General features: G+C 29.2%; 1 protein-coding gene across 1 annotated transcript in view; it reads right to left on the reverse strand.

The window, feature by feature from the left end:
* Positions 1-13,230, reverse strand: part of LOC129918014 (uncharacterized) — a 41,116-nt gene extending 27,886 nt beyond the window's left edge. The window contains exon 1 of the mRNA XM_055998304.1: positions 12,515-13,230. The gene's annotated coding sequence lies outside the window, so the exon portion shown is untranslated. The remainder of the gene's footprint in view (positions 1-12,514) is intronic.
* Positions 13,231-14,664: the final 1,434 nt, after the last annotated feature.

Genomic DNA, 14,664 nt, shown 5'->3' on the forward strand with positions numbered 1-14,664 from the left:
AACAAGTCAACCTGACCATCCCTGAAAAGTAATGCACCTTATTCATGTTGATCTGACACAAATATCTGAAGTGTAGTTTTCCAATTTTTTAAAATCTGCACCTTATTTTCAAACCAAGAAAATTAGGACTTGCGGACATGAGATTTTTTTAGATTTTTGAGGGTAGTTAAAAAATATCCAAACAAAGATTAAAATGTAAAAATTAGCCTATTTGCACTTATTCCTAAGATGAACAAGAATCTTCTTTAGTGCATATCCAAAAATTTGCCCCTCCATCAAAAAATACCATTATTTCGTAGGTATATATATTTTTTGTAAGGGATTGTTTTGATTTTTAATAATGATGGATTCTAAAATCTTCATGCAAAATTTGGTTCATCTACCATAACTTTTAAGGGTTTTTCGGCAGTAAGTTTGCAACTGTTATAATAATATGAGCTGACAGATGAAAAACAGGTATAACTTTTTCCAGAGACGTCAGATTGTCTTAATTTTAGATTTTTTGGAATCAGCATTAAAAAATACCTTGAAATCATGTATCATATGTGTATATACTACCATAGCCTATTTTTGCTAATTTTGAAAATCTCCATTTCGCGATATGACCTTGAAATCGCGACAAGCGGACATGAGATTTTTCTAGACTTTTGAGATATGTTATAGAATGGCAAAAGGAAGATAATGAGCAAAAAAAATTTCAACTAACATTCATTCCGAGATTTACCCCTTTTTTCTCCTTATTTTACTGTATTATATGTTAACAAAAAGAAATAGTTTGAAATGTTTCACATTATTGAAATAGAAGGGTTCTAAAAAGGCCTGAGTTGTTTCCTAAGGTGCCGTGAAATAACGCCGAGCGAAATAACGCCGAATTCCAAAATTCGGCGTTATTTCACTTTCAAAAGCGAAATAAGGCCGAATTTCAACGTTCGGCCTTATTTCACAATGACAAAGTGAAATAACGCCGATTCGGCACTATTTCACTTTTCAGTGAGGCAAATCCTGCTAAGTGGAGCTTAGGAAAAATTGCAATGTAACCACCTGTAGTCAGTTTGGTATTGAAATGCCATATTCTTGGCAAAGGGACATAAGGCCCATGGACATAACAGCCACTTTATATTTGTGGACTTAAGTCCCAATTGAGTGAGACATAAGTTCCAAATTAATTGTCAAACTCAGGTTGGACATAAGACCCACAAATAAAAGGTGGACGTTATGTCTCACTAACGAAGAATTCACAAATTATAAAATTATTTCCCAACTGGATTTGGGATAGTTACAAAATTCGATTTTGCACTTATGTCCCACCCTATTGGCACATACGCCTATCCAATATTGTATCTAAAGCAGGACAGCATGTCCCCAGCCTCCAAACATACTTCACTGTTTATACGCCTAAGTCCTGTGTATTATTATTGTTTTTATGTGTATACCAAACAACAAAGATATGTTTGTGTTATAACTTAGCAAACGCGAAGCGGAAAAAAATTTGCTTACATGAGAATCTATTTAATTTTCGGAACCCAAACGCGAAGCGGAAAAAAATTTTGCCCACGGAGAATCAATTTTGAGGTGTGAAAATAAAAATTCGCGCGAATTTTTATTTTCACACCTCAAAATTGATTCTCCGTGGGCAAAATTTTTTTCCGCTTCGCGTTTGGGTTCCGAAAATTAAATAGATTCTCATGTAAGCAAATTTTTTTCCGCTTTGCCTTCCACCAATTAAAACAGGTTTGATTTATTCGTTTCTTATCTTTGTATTGTGATGACCGCCCTATTTGCGAGATAATTTTCCAAATGACCCGCGCTTATCATGCGAGGTTGGTTGTATTCAAAGTTTCTTTTTCATTTAAAGAATCTGAAACAAAACGCGAATAAAATAGAAAAAAAGTTATTCTACGTTATTATTTTATGTTTCGAAAAGTGTGGGGCTTATGTCCCATTTAATTAAAAAATATGTTGGGCTATGTCTCACTCAAGTGGGATATAATTCTTAAATTAAATGTCGTCCCACTCAAGTGGAACATAACTCCCAAAAATAAAGAGTGGGCGTTATGTCCTTGGGTCTTATGTCCCTGCGCCACATTTTTATCACATCTTGAAACTTATCTAGGTTAATGAATAATTAAGAGGCATATAAGAGCCAAAACTTTTTTGGAACCTATACCTCGATGGGATGGGCATAAGTCCCAAATTGGTATGGGAGCCATTGTGCCCAAATAAATTTGGGCCTTATATGCATTTGAAAATAAGAAAAAGGGTAACATACCGGTTAACTTGCGTCTGCTCTTATGCTGACTTTTCTAACATTCGGCCTTATTTCTCAGTTGGGACTCGGCGTTATTTCACTTTGACAAAGTGCAATAAGGCCGAATGTTGAAATTCGGCGTTATTTCGCTTTTGTAAAGTGAAATAACGCCGAATTTTGGAATTCGGCGTTATTTCGCTCGGCGTTATTTCACGGCACCGTTTCCTAAGCGGTGTTGGGCCAAAGTTCATAGAGAACTTGGCTGGGCAACCGGAGGCAGAAGATAAAGTCTGATTATAACCAAACTTAATATTATTGTTCTATTCACAGTTTGGCATCATTTCATCACTGTGCCCGTAAACAAAACAGCAAAAAAAAATGTCTCCATACATTTGTGACCCAGCCTAATGTGTAAAGTCTGTTCACTGACGCTGTGCTGGACTGTTCTGGGCAGAAAAGTACAGCTTTTTGCTGTTCATTGAGTTTTTTTCTGTGCTGAACTGTTCTAGTTTGCTGTTCATTGACAAATCTAAAACAGTTAAGAACAGGATTTTCTTGCTTTTGAGTCAGATCAGGTTAGAATAGATTCGTGAGAAGTGTCAAAAGCAAAGCTGTCATTTTTTGTTTTTGTTCTGATTTAATTGTTCGAATATTTCTCGAGTGCTCGTGGTTTTTATAACTAAAAACAATTTTTAATTATATTTTTCGCAGTAAAAAAAAAATAGAAAAATAAACGAGATACAATAAACAAAAAATTTGTATAATTTACAATTCGTTTGTTTTTTTTTTTTTTTTGACAACTGACGTTTAAATGACTGTTTTAACTTGTTCTGACGTTTCTCACGAAACTGTGCTGTCCTGTCTTGTTCTGATCTAGAAAAATCCTCGTTGAACATACTTATAGTGACCGGTCAGTACCATGATTGATCCTGGTATATTAAACAAATAATGTCAAATCCAAATGTCACTTCGCCTTAATTTTTTATTAAGTTGTAAATTTCTATTTCCTTATTTCTACTGACAAGGGCAGAAATTATTATTAAGAGTCATTTTTTTGTCGAGATATTTAGATAAAAATAGTAGTAACAAAAAAAAAATAAGCACTCTTAATTTAAATCTCAATTTGATCAAAATAAACAAACAAACAATAACCCTTAAAAAAAATTGTTATAACTCCATAACAAATGAGTAACCCTTCTTATAATTTTTCATTACAGACAGACTCATTGATTACAATTTAACCAAGTTGACGTAATTTTTGTTAAAAACAAAAAACAATCAATAATTGTGCGCATTAAATGCACAACTAGAGAGAGACATTTTATTTGATACTTAAATACGCCCTAGTGCAGGGATGGCGAACAAATGGCACGCCATAAAATATTTCCGGCACGGCACCTATTAAGTAATTCAATTGCCATTTGAGCGACATTCAACGATTTTTCCAGTAAAATTTTCTTGAGATTTTGTAAAACTGTAAAAATCTCTTCTTCTCAGAAGAAGATACTCACGTTCTGAAGAACGGATTGAATTTACATGAAAAACCAGACGAAGTAAAATTAACTGAACAGTTTTTTATCGGTAGGTAATTACGTTTTCATAGGTTAAAGAATAATCGGAAGTGCTACAGTACCTTGCCATATTATTAGGCCCAACTAAAAAATAAATAAAATTTTTTTGATGATATTGATGAATTTTTAAAGTTTTTTGTCGAAATATATCTTACATTTTTTTTGTCTCATTTACTTATACTTATCATTTTCACGGATTGATTTAAAGAAGGTTTTAGATTTTCAAAAATTTCGATAAAAAATAATGTGCAAAAGGTATAACGCTCTTCAAGACGTTTTCATTTTTATTTTACGATTTCGGAATAGACTCGAGGCTGAAAGATTCTCTATTTGTGCATAATGGGGTCCTTTGCATAAAGTTAAGAATATTACGTTTTTCCTTGATGCAAAAATTAAAGTATTAGACCGGTCCGGAAATTGTCTGGTCATGAATTCCATAGAAAACGTCTTTAAGAGCTTAATCCTTTTTACACGTTATTTTTATCGAAATCTATAATTTCTCTAACTTGTTTAATAAGTCAATCCGTATCGACATGATAAGTGTAAGTAAATGAGACAAACATTTTTTTTTTAGATATTTCGACAAAAAATTTTAAATTGAGCAACATGAACCAAAAAGTTGTATTTTTTTTGCTTGGGCCTAATAAAATGGCAAAGTACTGTAGGTCTACTATGGACCCTGATACGACATCTTTTGATAAACTTAACATGTCTTAATTTTACTGGTAGGAAATTGAAGAAATGAAATGGTAACGGAGTTACGAAAAACAGAGTTACGCGCGACAGAGTTACGAGCTTCAAAGTTACGCGAAACCGAAGTTACGAAAAACTAGAGTTAAGAATTCTAAAGTTATGTTGAGCTATGACATGTGATTTTTGGGTTGACAACAATTGCTAGGAACAATATGGAATTATGGAAACATAAATAAGAGAATATCGATACGTAGGTGCAATATTAGTTGGACAAATAAGAAGTTAATTTCAATTATGTCCCCCAAACATACATAAGTATACTTATGTTTTTTTTTTCTATTTCAACGTTTTTGCGATCTTCTCACAAAAACAAAACCATATATGTATATCTATACCTATCCAATCAAAATTTTACAAGATTAAATAACACCAATTTTCGATTTACTCATTTAGTTCTGACCAATGAGAAAAATGTTAATCTCTTGTTTGTATTTCCATAATTCCAAAATTCACATGTCATAGCTTAACATAACTTTAGAATTCGTAACCCTAGTTTTTCGTAACTTCGGTTTCGCCTGACTTTGACTTTCGTAACTTTGTCGCCCGTAACTCTGGTATTCGTAACTTCGTCGGTTTCCCAGTTGGAATCAATCAAACTAGAGAGGGTGAAGGGCAATACGACGAACAGGTCCAATTAATGGAAACGTGAAAATGGAAAAGTTGGAGATCTTGACAATATTTTCACCTACTTACGCCTGTCAGTCATAATTTGTCCAAATGAATAACATTAAAGATTCGCTAAGAAGCATATTGTCAGATGATTCCAACTTTATCTTTCAGTTCAGCCTGCATTTTGCTGAAAGTGACGAAACGTATCCCTGGATATAAACTACTTGGCATCGAGTTCACAACAAGAGAAGTCATACTACAATATTTCTTTCACTTTTTATTTTTTGTTTCTTTGTTTTATTTTGTTGAGGTAGGTACATTTAAAAATTGAAAAGTGAAAAATTTCAAATTCATTTTTTTTTTCAAACTCAGTTTTTCCGAACGTAAAATTTGAAACAATGATCCGGAAGCTTATTTTTTGGTTCCAAAAACAATTTTTGTAGATCTTCTCAAAAACAAATAGCGCTATAAAGAAATAATAATTTTGTAAATCTCCCACTTTTTGCAAAAAGTGGCCATTTAGTTATACCTACCTTTAATCTGATTTTTTTTTCTTTATTAAAACGAACTACAATAATATTCTGTTATTTTCAAATTTAAATTAATAGGTGTGTTTACAAATAAAACCCTACGTAGTTTAAAATTAATTATTTTTGCTTCTAGTAGTCACAAAAAAAAAAACTAGATCAAAACTGTATGGCACGTCGAAGTCACTTTTTGATGCACTAGGGCAGGGATGGCGAACCTTTTTAGAGCCTCGTGCCATTTAAAAAAAATATTTATTTGATTTTAAATATTTTTTTTAAATGGCACGAGGCTCTAAAAAGGTTCGCCATCCCTGCCCTAGTGCATCAAAAAGTTATTGTTTGTTGTTTTTTTTTTCCAGAAATATCTTTTGCATTTTGTTTTATCATTTTTTTTTCTTTTCTTTTATTGAATTAAATCTAAGAATAATTTACTGAGCACAATATGGGTGATCTTTTGTGTATAGGAAAATGTGATTATATTATGACTTTGACTATAAAAGGGAACTGAGTGAGGGTGCGGGTGAAAGTCCAATTATTGTTTTGGACTTTGACTCATTGGCAGATTGAAGTATCCAGATATTTACATACACGTGCTTTGGATAAATGCAGTTTTTATTATTTAAATTGATTTATATTTTCAGAGCAATGATTGATGATTGCTTTTGGGGAAAGGAGAATCTTTTTATTCAACTTCTCATGTTTATTTAGCAAATAGGTGCAACCTAGACTTTGAATAAACAAATTGAAAATGTGTGTTTATTTTTCTGGGTAAAGTAAATGTTAATGATTAGCTTTAAACTCTAACAAAGCTGATATCTGTCGAATAAAAATAAAACAAAAATTGTTTAAGAAATATTTGAACTTAAAATAATTCATTTGAAAGCCAAAAAAACATATGTTACATATCTAAACACATTGAACAAATAATTTGCTACAGATGTGTTGTGTATGTATGACAACAGCTTCAATTTTGCATGACTGAAAGTCATATTTTGTACCAGTTTTTTTGTATTTTTTTGTGTGTGTTATTTTTTTAAAGAAAACCAATTTTCCTAGTACAACGCAATAAGCCAATAAAAATGTGTGCAAATATGTTAGATACAAAAATAAACACTTAGCATTTCTAAATTGAAAGTAATTTAAAAACTAAACTGCGTAATAGTCTGATTGCATGTAGTATATCAAATAATAAAAAAAAAAGCTCAACCTTGTATAAATATCTATTACCTACCGGTTCTGCATGAACGCGTCTTTATAATGCAACATTTTTTAAAACACATAAAGCTTTTCTATTATGCGGCTCGCGGCGTCAAAGGATTGCCATGTTTGTATGAATAAAAACAGATTTCTATAACAACGTCAGAAGAACCATATTAACATATTGCGGCCTTCATAAAAATTTATTTGTAGTTCATTTTTCCACTTGGTTAAATGCCAGAAAAAAGCCGATGCCATCCATCTCACTTATAACAACAAACGGCCAACAAACTTCTTCTAACGTCACATGCACTATTCGCATGTGATCATTGCATGCTAATGCTACAACATTATAACACCACAAAGATTTGTTGCAAACAAAAACAATCAACAAAAAAAAAAAGTATAAAACAAATCAAGTCCAATGAAGTCGCAGAAGTTGTAGAGGTATAACTGTGGTGGGGACTCTTAAAAGAGTTTTAATGGTGCGTTAGATATGCACTGCAGCCAAGTCTTTTATAAATTGAATTAAATTTGCACCAATTTAACTGAATGCATAAATAGCTAGTTTGTGACGAGTGTTATACAGTTGTGTAAGTTGTATATTGCTATTGCAAATTGACACACAAAATGAGTATATTTTTAGTGTTGAATAAGTTCAATGATCTTTTATACATTTTTTATTACCTATTTTAATTTATTTTAAAAGATGAAAGCAGGCTCTTTTCATTTAGGTTCAATGTAATAAAAAAATAAAACTACTTGTTAAATTTAGTAGGTATTTAAAAATTTCTGTTTTTTTTGTACTTGCGATATAGGTACTATACATCAAGTTATGCATTCGTACAAAAAAAAAAGTTGAGATAACATTTTTCCATGACATTACGATGGTAGAGAATGCTAAAAAAGTGGGTCCCGGATGGACCGATTGACTTCAAACTTGGTATGTAGCATTTTTTGGAGACTCTCCAGAGAGGTTTTTGGAATTAATTTTTTTGGACCAAAAATAACGGTACTTGTCATATACCGATTTTAGTAAAGTTCAAATTGCTCATAAACGGCTCTAACGATTTTGTTTAAAAAATTCAAATGTTAGTTTTAAGCTAAGGTGTATCTTCTAATGAAAAATTTTTTTTGAAAATCATTATTAATGGTACCTGCCATAGAACCGCTTTTTTTCAAATCCGATTATCTCCGAAACTACTTATTCGATTTCAACAAAACTTTTTGTGAAGAAGCATTTCTATAATTTAAATATAAGCCAAAAATAAAATTTTCAAAAAAATAATTTTTGGATTTTTAAAAAAATTTTGAAAATTTTTTTTTGAAAAATCAAATTTTCGAAAACGGGACATTGAATTTTTTTTTGAAATTTTGTTTTAAGATGCTGATTAGTAATTTCTACAAAATGGTATACCAATTTTATTTTAAAACTTTTTTTCCAAGAAATTATTTATAAAAAATTAGTTTTTTAAAAAATGGCTCTAACGATTTTGAAAATTTTTTTTTCTAAAAATGCACCTTAATATATCAATTAAAACTGCATACCTGTTTTTGAGGGCAATTTGATTTCAGATTTTATTTTTTTTTTTTCCAAATTTCTATATAAAAAGTCTTAAAAATTTAAGCAACTTTAACTCTAAGAGCAAGTTCGTGCGACCCAGTTGTGCATTTTATTTAATAATGCCTTGTGACGAATATAAATAAAAATAAACTTAAACTTGTAGAGTGGGTAGTCTTATAAATAACTTGGATTAGTTTGATTTATTAATTTTGAGATGGTCTTCATTCTTAGCAAAAAAAATATATATATATATTTTTTTTTTTAATACAGTAGTCACTCGATAATGCGAATTTCTCTAAAATGTGAATCGCCAAAAATTTTCATTGTCATCTCTATAATGTGAACTTTAAAAATTTTTAGACTCTGTAATGTGAATTTCTTTTGTAAAAGCTTGTGTGTTTTTTAAAGATAAATAAAAAACTAAAATTAATTACGAGTGCACTAGATTTCAAAACTTCAAAAACAAAGTCATCGCATTCAATATTTCTAAATATTTTTCTAGACCAATAACACTTGTCCATTATCCAGGATTATAAAAAAAATTGCTTGTTCGTGCAACTGTTCGTGACTTTGTTTTTGAAGTTTTGAAATCTAGTGCACTCGTAATTAATTTTATTTTTTTATTTATTTATGAATGCGATGACTGTGTTTTTGAAGTTTTGAAATCTAGTGCACTCGTAATTAATTTTATTTTTTTATTTATCTTTAAAAAATTTTTCAATATAGGCTTAAACTAAGGTTCAAAAAAATATTTTGTGCTACATTCATTACTTATAAATATTGTTTTAATCAGTTTAATGAGAATTGGAAAAAGTTACAGTAATTTGAATCCCTCTAAAATCCGAAAACGCCTTGTTTTAACTAGTTCACATTATCGAGGGACTACTGTATAAATATAATATATTTTTTTTTTTAATTTACAAATTAAAAAAGTTTTACAGACTAGGTCCCCATATTTTTAGAATAATCTACCTTACTTCATCATTTCCTGAGACAAATTTTTGGTGTCGAAACATATTAAATCTCTACGGTTGCCACCTAAAATTCTATTCATTTTTTATTTAATTTATTAAAAAATTTTAGTATATTTTAGTATATTTGCAAATTACTAACTAATTCTTCAAAAACTATTCATCTTATTACTTTATTTAAAAAAATTTGCTTTGTTTTAAAACTGTAGCACAGTAATTTATTGTATTATTGTTTATTTGTTAACTTTTTATTATTTGATAACGAAAAAAATAAGGGTAGGTGTATGAGACTTTATTTTTAACAGCTGGCAAGCCTAGTTTTTTTTTTTTTTTGTGATTTCGATTTTCGATATAGTACCTACTAGGCACGAAAAATCTGTCGGTGTTACTATTTTCATATTAAAAATTAAAGTTGTTATATTTATGTGATACATATTATGGAAATAACTTGTGAAAGTATTGCTTGATTATTTTCCTTCAAAACTGAAAGTAATCATTTCCTTGTTCGTCGTATTTTTCGTCACGTTTCCATTTCTACTGCCAAATACTTTTGGCTCTAAAAATTTCCTGATTTGTTTTAGAATTATCAACCCTCTGTAGGCACACCTCTTTTTTTGCGAATTTGGTTTATACTTTTTCATGTCGCTAGAACTTTTTTCTATTTCACTATTTTATAGAGAATCATATATGAAATTGATGTAGAATATTCCAAGGAATTCGAATTCACAATTCAAAAAAACGTATTTTCACCCTTATAAAGACACTTTTTTGTGACCACTTTTAATTTTTGTCCTACCAAATTCGCACCCGTGTACCGACAGAGGGTTAATGTTAGTTTTCAATAAATGTATACAAGTTTATTTTGTCCTTACTATTTTACAGGATTATCACAAGAAGAACAGAATTACTCAAAGAGGCAATATAGAATTCCAAAGCGCTTCTAGACATTATTCTTTAAGAAAGATTTAAGTTCATAGTAAATAGATAAAGGGTGCAAGTGATCCGATAGAATAAATTAGGAAAGAATACCTAAAAACGAAGTAATGAAGAATAAATAAGGAAGCCATTTTTTACCATTTAAAAACTAAATAAAGAATGGATTAAGCAATTATACTATTGTATGCTACTTGTGTAATACCGTCTTAAAAAATGTTTTCGTAATTATGGATTCTTTAGAAAAAAAGTCGCATTTGATCTAACCATTTCTTATAGGTAAGTCAATTAAATTATTGTATACTTTTTAGTGCATGATAAAAACGTATTTGTAGTTTTTTAAACTAAGTAGGATTAAACAAAAAAAAAATAATAAAAAACAAAACTTCGGTACTAGTCGTTTTGAAGAATGCAAGAAATTAAAAAATGGTTGTATGTTAAACGTACAAGAACATTCTGATATATAATCATCTACATAATTAGGTACCAACAATATTTTTACTTGGAAATTTTTCTAAATAAAAACATTAAACAGCACTTATGCACAGCTATTCCAGTCTTATTTGTATCTGTTATAAGTAGCTGCATGTTATAGCAAATAAAATTGCAAAATAATCACCAAACGACTGAAATGAGACATTTTTGAATGATTTGAATTCTTTCATTTTACCTAAGTGTATTAAATTTTAATGCTGAATAAGTCAGTTAAGGTGTAGTCTTCATTAAAAAGCATTAAAAGAATCTAATATTTTGCACTATAAATATAAAAATATCGTAGTTTCTCTACAAATTGTATTTAACTTATTATTTATCGTTGGGGGTTAATTAGTTTTTGTTTATTTTTTTTTACATTCAATTTTACTGCGCCAACACGACTTTTTGATAATTGGTTATTTTTCTCATAGAAAAAGAGTGACTAAAAAAATTGAAACGTGTTTTTCGATAATTCATGTTTTACTCATTTCAAAGAAAATAAAAAAAATATAATTTAATTACAGTCAACACCCGTTAAACAAAATATCAATTTGACAGAATTTTTATATCACATCTAGAATATATCCATTAAAAGATCATAGAATGGTCAAAAATATAACTTGCTGTTATGTGTATTCAATTTAAAAACAAACAAAAAAAAGTTGCGCATACGCCACAGTGACCGTACGCCAATCACCGATTAAGTAATGAAATAAGTTAAATTTTGCTGGTTATTGACTTTTAAAATAATGCAGTTCTTGATTCAAAACTTAACAAATGGCATAAGCAATATAACAACATAACATACTATTTTTCATCCATTCTTGTTAAAGTATCTATATTTTCACTAAATTTGTGTACTTTTTTTTTAAATTTAAAAATCAGTCGAATGTAAAAAAAAAAAAACTAAAGGACCGACTTTTGACAGTGTATTGCATTATGTAAATCAATAATTTCAATGATTTTTTATAATAAAAAGATTATAACAGCGTTTCTTTAGCCTTCTTTAAAACTTTCCAAAAGCAGCCTTTTTTGTACACATGGTCCTTATTCCAATTTATCAAAAAGAATATTTCAAATAACTAGTGCTGACTGTTATATTAAACCACCTACGTAATAAATATAAAATTCCCTATCATCATGTCTAAACAAGTGGGTGTTATAATAAATTGAATCAAAAAGAAGCTTCTAGCAGAGGGACTAATAATAATAATAATTCTGCACCACTGTAATTGCCTTTTCTCTTTTGACTGTCTATCATTTATTATTCTTATTATCTATATGAGTACATTTTTAAATTAAACAAAATCAGACACAAAGAGAATTTTTTTTTCAATTTAAAAATTAAAAAAAAAAAAACTTATCAACGTTAGTTGAGTGGTTGTAATTTTATGACAGACATGTGTGCATCATTTATTTTTTTTTTTTTTCCCTCTTGACATATCCAACAACCAACAACCACAACATCTGTATCTGTATCTAGTTATGTAAGCTTTTCGTTTTTGTATCTGCATCTAGCAACAAAATTTATTTATAGGCATATGTTATAAACTTTGATGAGACTATAGACTAGCTTAAATATGCAAAAGCTTTTTTTTTATTTTGGCACACAGACTTCCTATTGATCGCATTAGTTCAAAAAAAAAAAAATATAAATGTGAACTTACTCTTTAGGCGCTATCTAGAGTTAATAGACCCACACATCTATTTTCATCTCGTTCTATCACATTCGAAAAGATTGGCGTTGCCACTCACGATCGCAGATCAAAGTCGGAGCGAATGAATTTTTAATTAAAATCCAAATTGTGATTCAATGATTTTGTTCACTTTTTTTGTGTTGGTCTTTTTCAAACCGATGGAAATTTTATTGAGTAATAAATTAAATAAAATAAAAACAATGGTAATTGTATTTTGGCCAATGCATTCAAGTCACACACAAACACGTTTGTTGTAGCGGCACGATCGGTCTTCAAGGTACAACAAAGTGAATAAAATTTTTTAGTTTAAAAAACATATATAAAACCTCTTAGAACTTTTGTTGTTTGGTAAAAAAGTTTAACACAAATTAATGACAACAAACTACTTTATCGAGTATGAACTGGAATGAGCTTTTTTTCAGAACAATAAAAGAAAAAAAAAAAAAAAAACGATCGCAAATCTTTGTTTACTATAATGAATTCCTAGATATCTTTTATTGTGTCGATAGAAACAAAAACAACAAAAAAAATGTAAACAGAGTAAAAAGAAATAAGAGAACCTCCAAGAGTTGATGCACGAACCAATGCAAAAAAAAAAAATCAAAATGAAATTGAAAGCTGTTTTTGGGTTAAGATTGTTCGACACAACAACCACGTCCGAACAACTCAAACTCTCAGCTGGTACTGTTTTGCGTTGCCTATTTGCCAGCCATAAGTTTCATTCCAATAGATTAATTTGTATAACAAACAAAAAATAAAAAAAAAAAATTATAAAAATAAAATATACGCGTTGCCCCCAGAGACACAAAACTTTATAAAATAATGCGTGAAGGCGTATAAGTATATGTAAGTATCTATAAGCTACAACAATTGGCGTATTCAAATAGCATTCTCTTAAAGAAAAGAATTAATTTTATATTTGAAAAATGGAAAAAAAAGAGAATTTAAATAAAGCTTTTTATGCAGATTGTCGACATTTAAAATAAATATACAAAATTTAAATTATATTCATAAATAAATACATGTGCTTCCTTATATCACTTTGAATTATAAAAAAAGATATTTTTATTTATTTGGTAGCTTTCATGAAGGATTAACTTAAAAGTTAAAAAACAAGAGTAGAAATTTATTTTAAATTTTGATTCAAATAGATAAGTTAGAACAAAAAGGATTTTTATTGAAGTCTTTTAATCTTGAAATGGATAAAGACATTAATCATAACATCATTGCTATATTATTTTTGAATGGAAAAATGAACATGACACAAAGGCGTGTATACTGTAGGTACACCTTTCATCTGATTTAAATATATTCATTAAAAGAAACCGTGACATTGTAACTCAGTACTTTATGTTAATAGGGTGTTTTTTAATAAAATCAAATCAATTGATAGATAGATAGTATCAATTTTTTTCGCTTTTTTAAATATCATCAGTGATGATTAAAAATATATATTTGAATATAATTAGCGTTAAAGTAAATTAAGAAAAATGTACACTGTGGTGTATGAGTAACTTTTTTTTTTTAATTTGTACATTTTGTAGCTGTAATATGTTTGGCAAAAACTAGTCTTTATAAGTTTTTTTTTGTTTGTTTGTTTTTAACAACGTTTCGTTCGTCACTGAAGGTTGAAGTTTGCAAAACTGTTCTATGATACATGCTCTATACCTAAATGTGCAGCAAAATCTCATTTTTGAAAAAAAAAAAAATGGATATAGCGAGTTTTATTTCTCATCACCTCATTTGAATATAACTGTTTCTTGACTATTGAATAGATTAAGGTCCATTTTCTTAACTCGGAGATGAACATAACTTGAGAATTTTTAATATAAAAATTCTCAAGTTTTGTTCAACTCCGAGTGAAGAAAATGGACCTAAGTTACTTTAAATTTAAATTATTTTCAGTAGTGTTAAAATTCGGAAATGATAAATACAGAGGGGGACTATTTTCATTCATAAAGAAAGGGAAAAGTTAGCCTAGAAATAACTTAAAACAGGTAAAAAAAAACACTGAGACGTGAATAATATCAATTTGTTTCGCTCTTTAAACTATTATTATCAGATATCATAAAAAATATACATATATTAGAAGATAATTAGCGTTAAAACAAATTTAAAAA

This window comes from Episyrphus balteatus, chromosome 4 (genome assembly GCF_945859705.1).
Source record: "Episyrphus balteatus chromosome 4, idEpiBalt1.1, whole genome shotgun sequence".
Taxonomy (NCBI): domain Eukaryota; kingdom Metazoa; phylum Arthropoda; class Insecta; order Diptera; family Syrphidae; genus Episyrphus; species Episyrphus balteatus.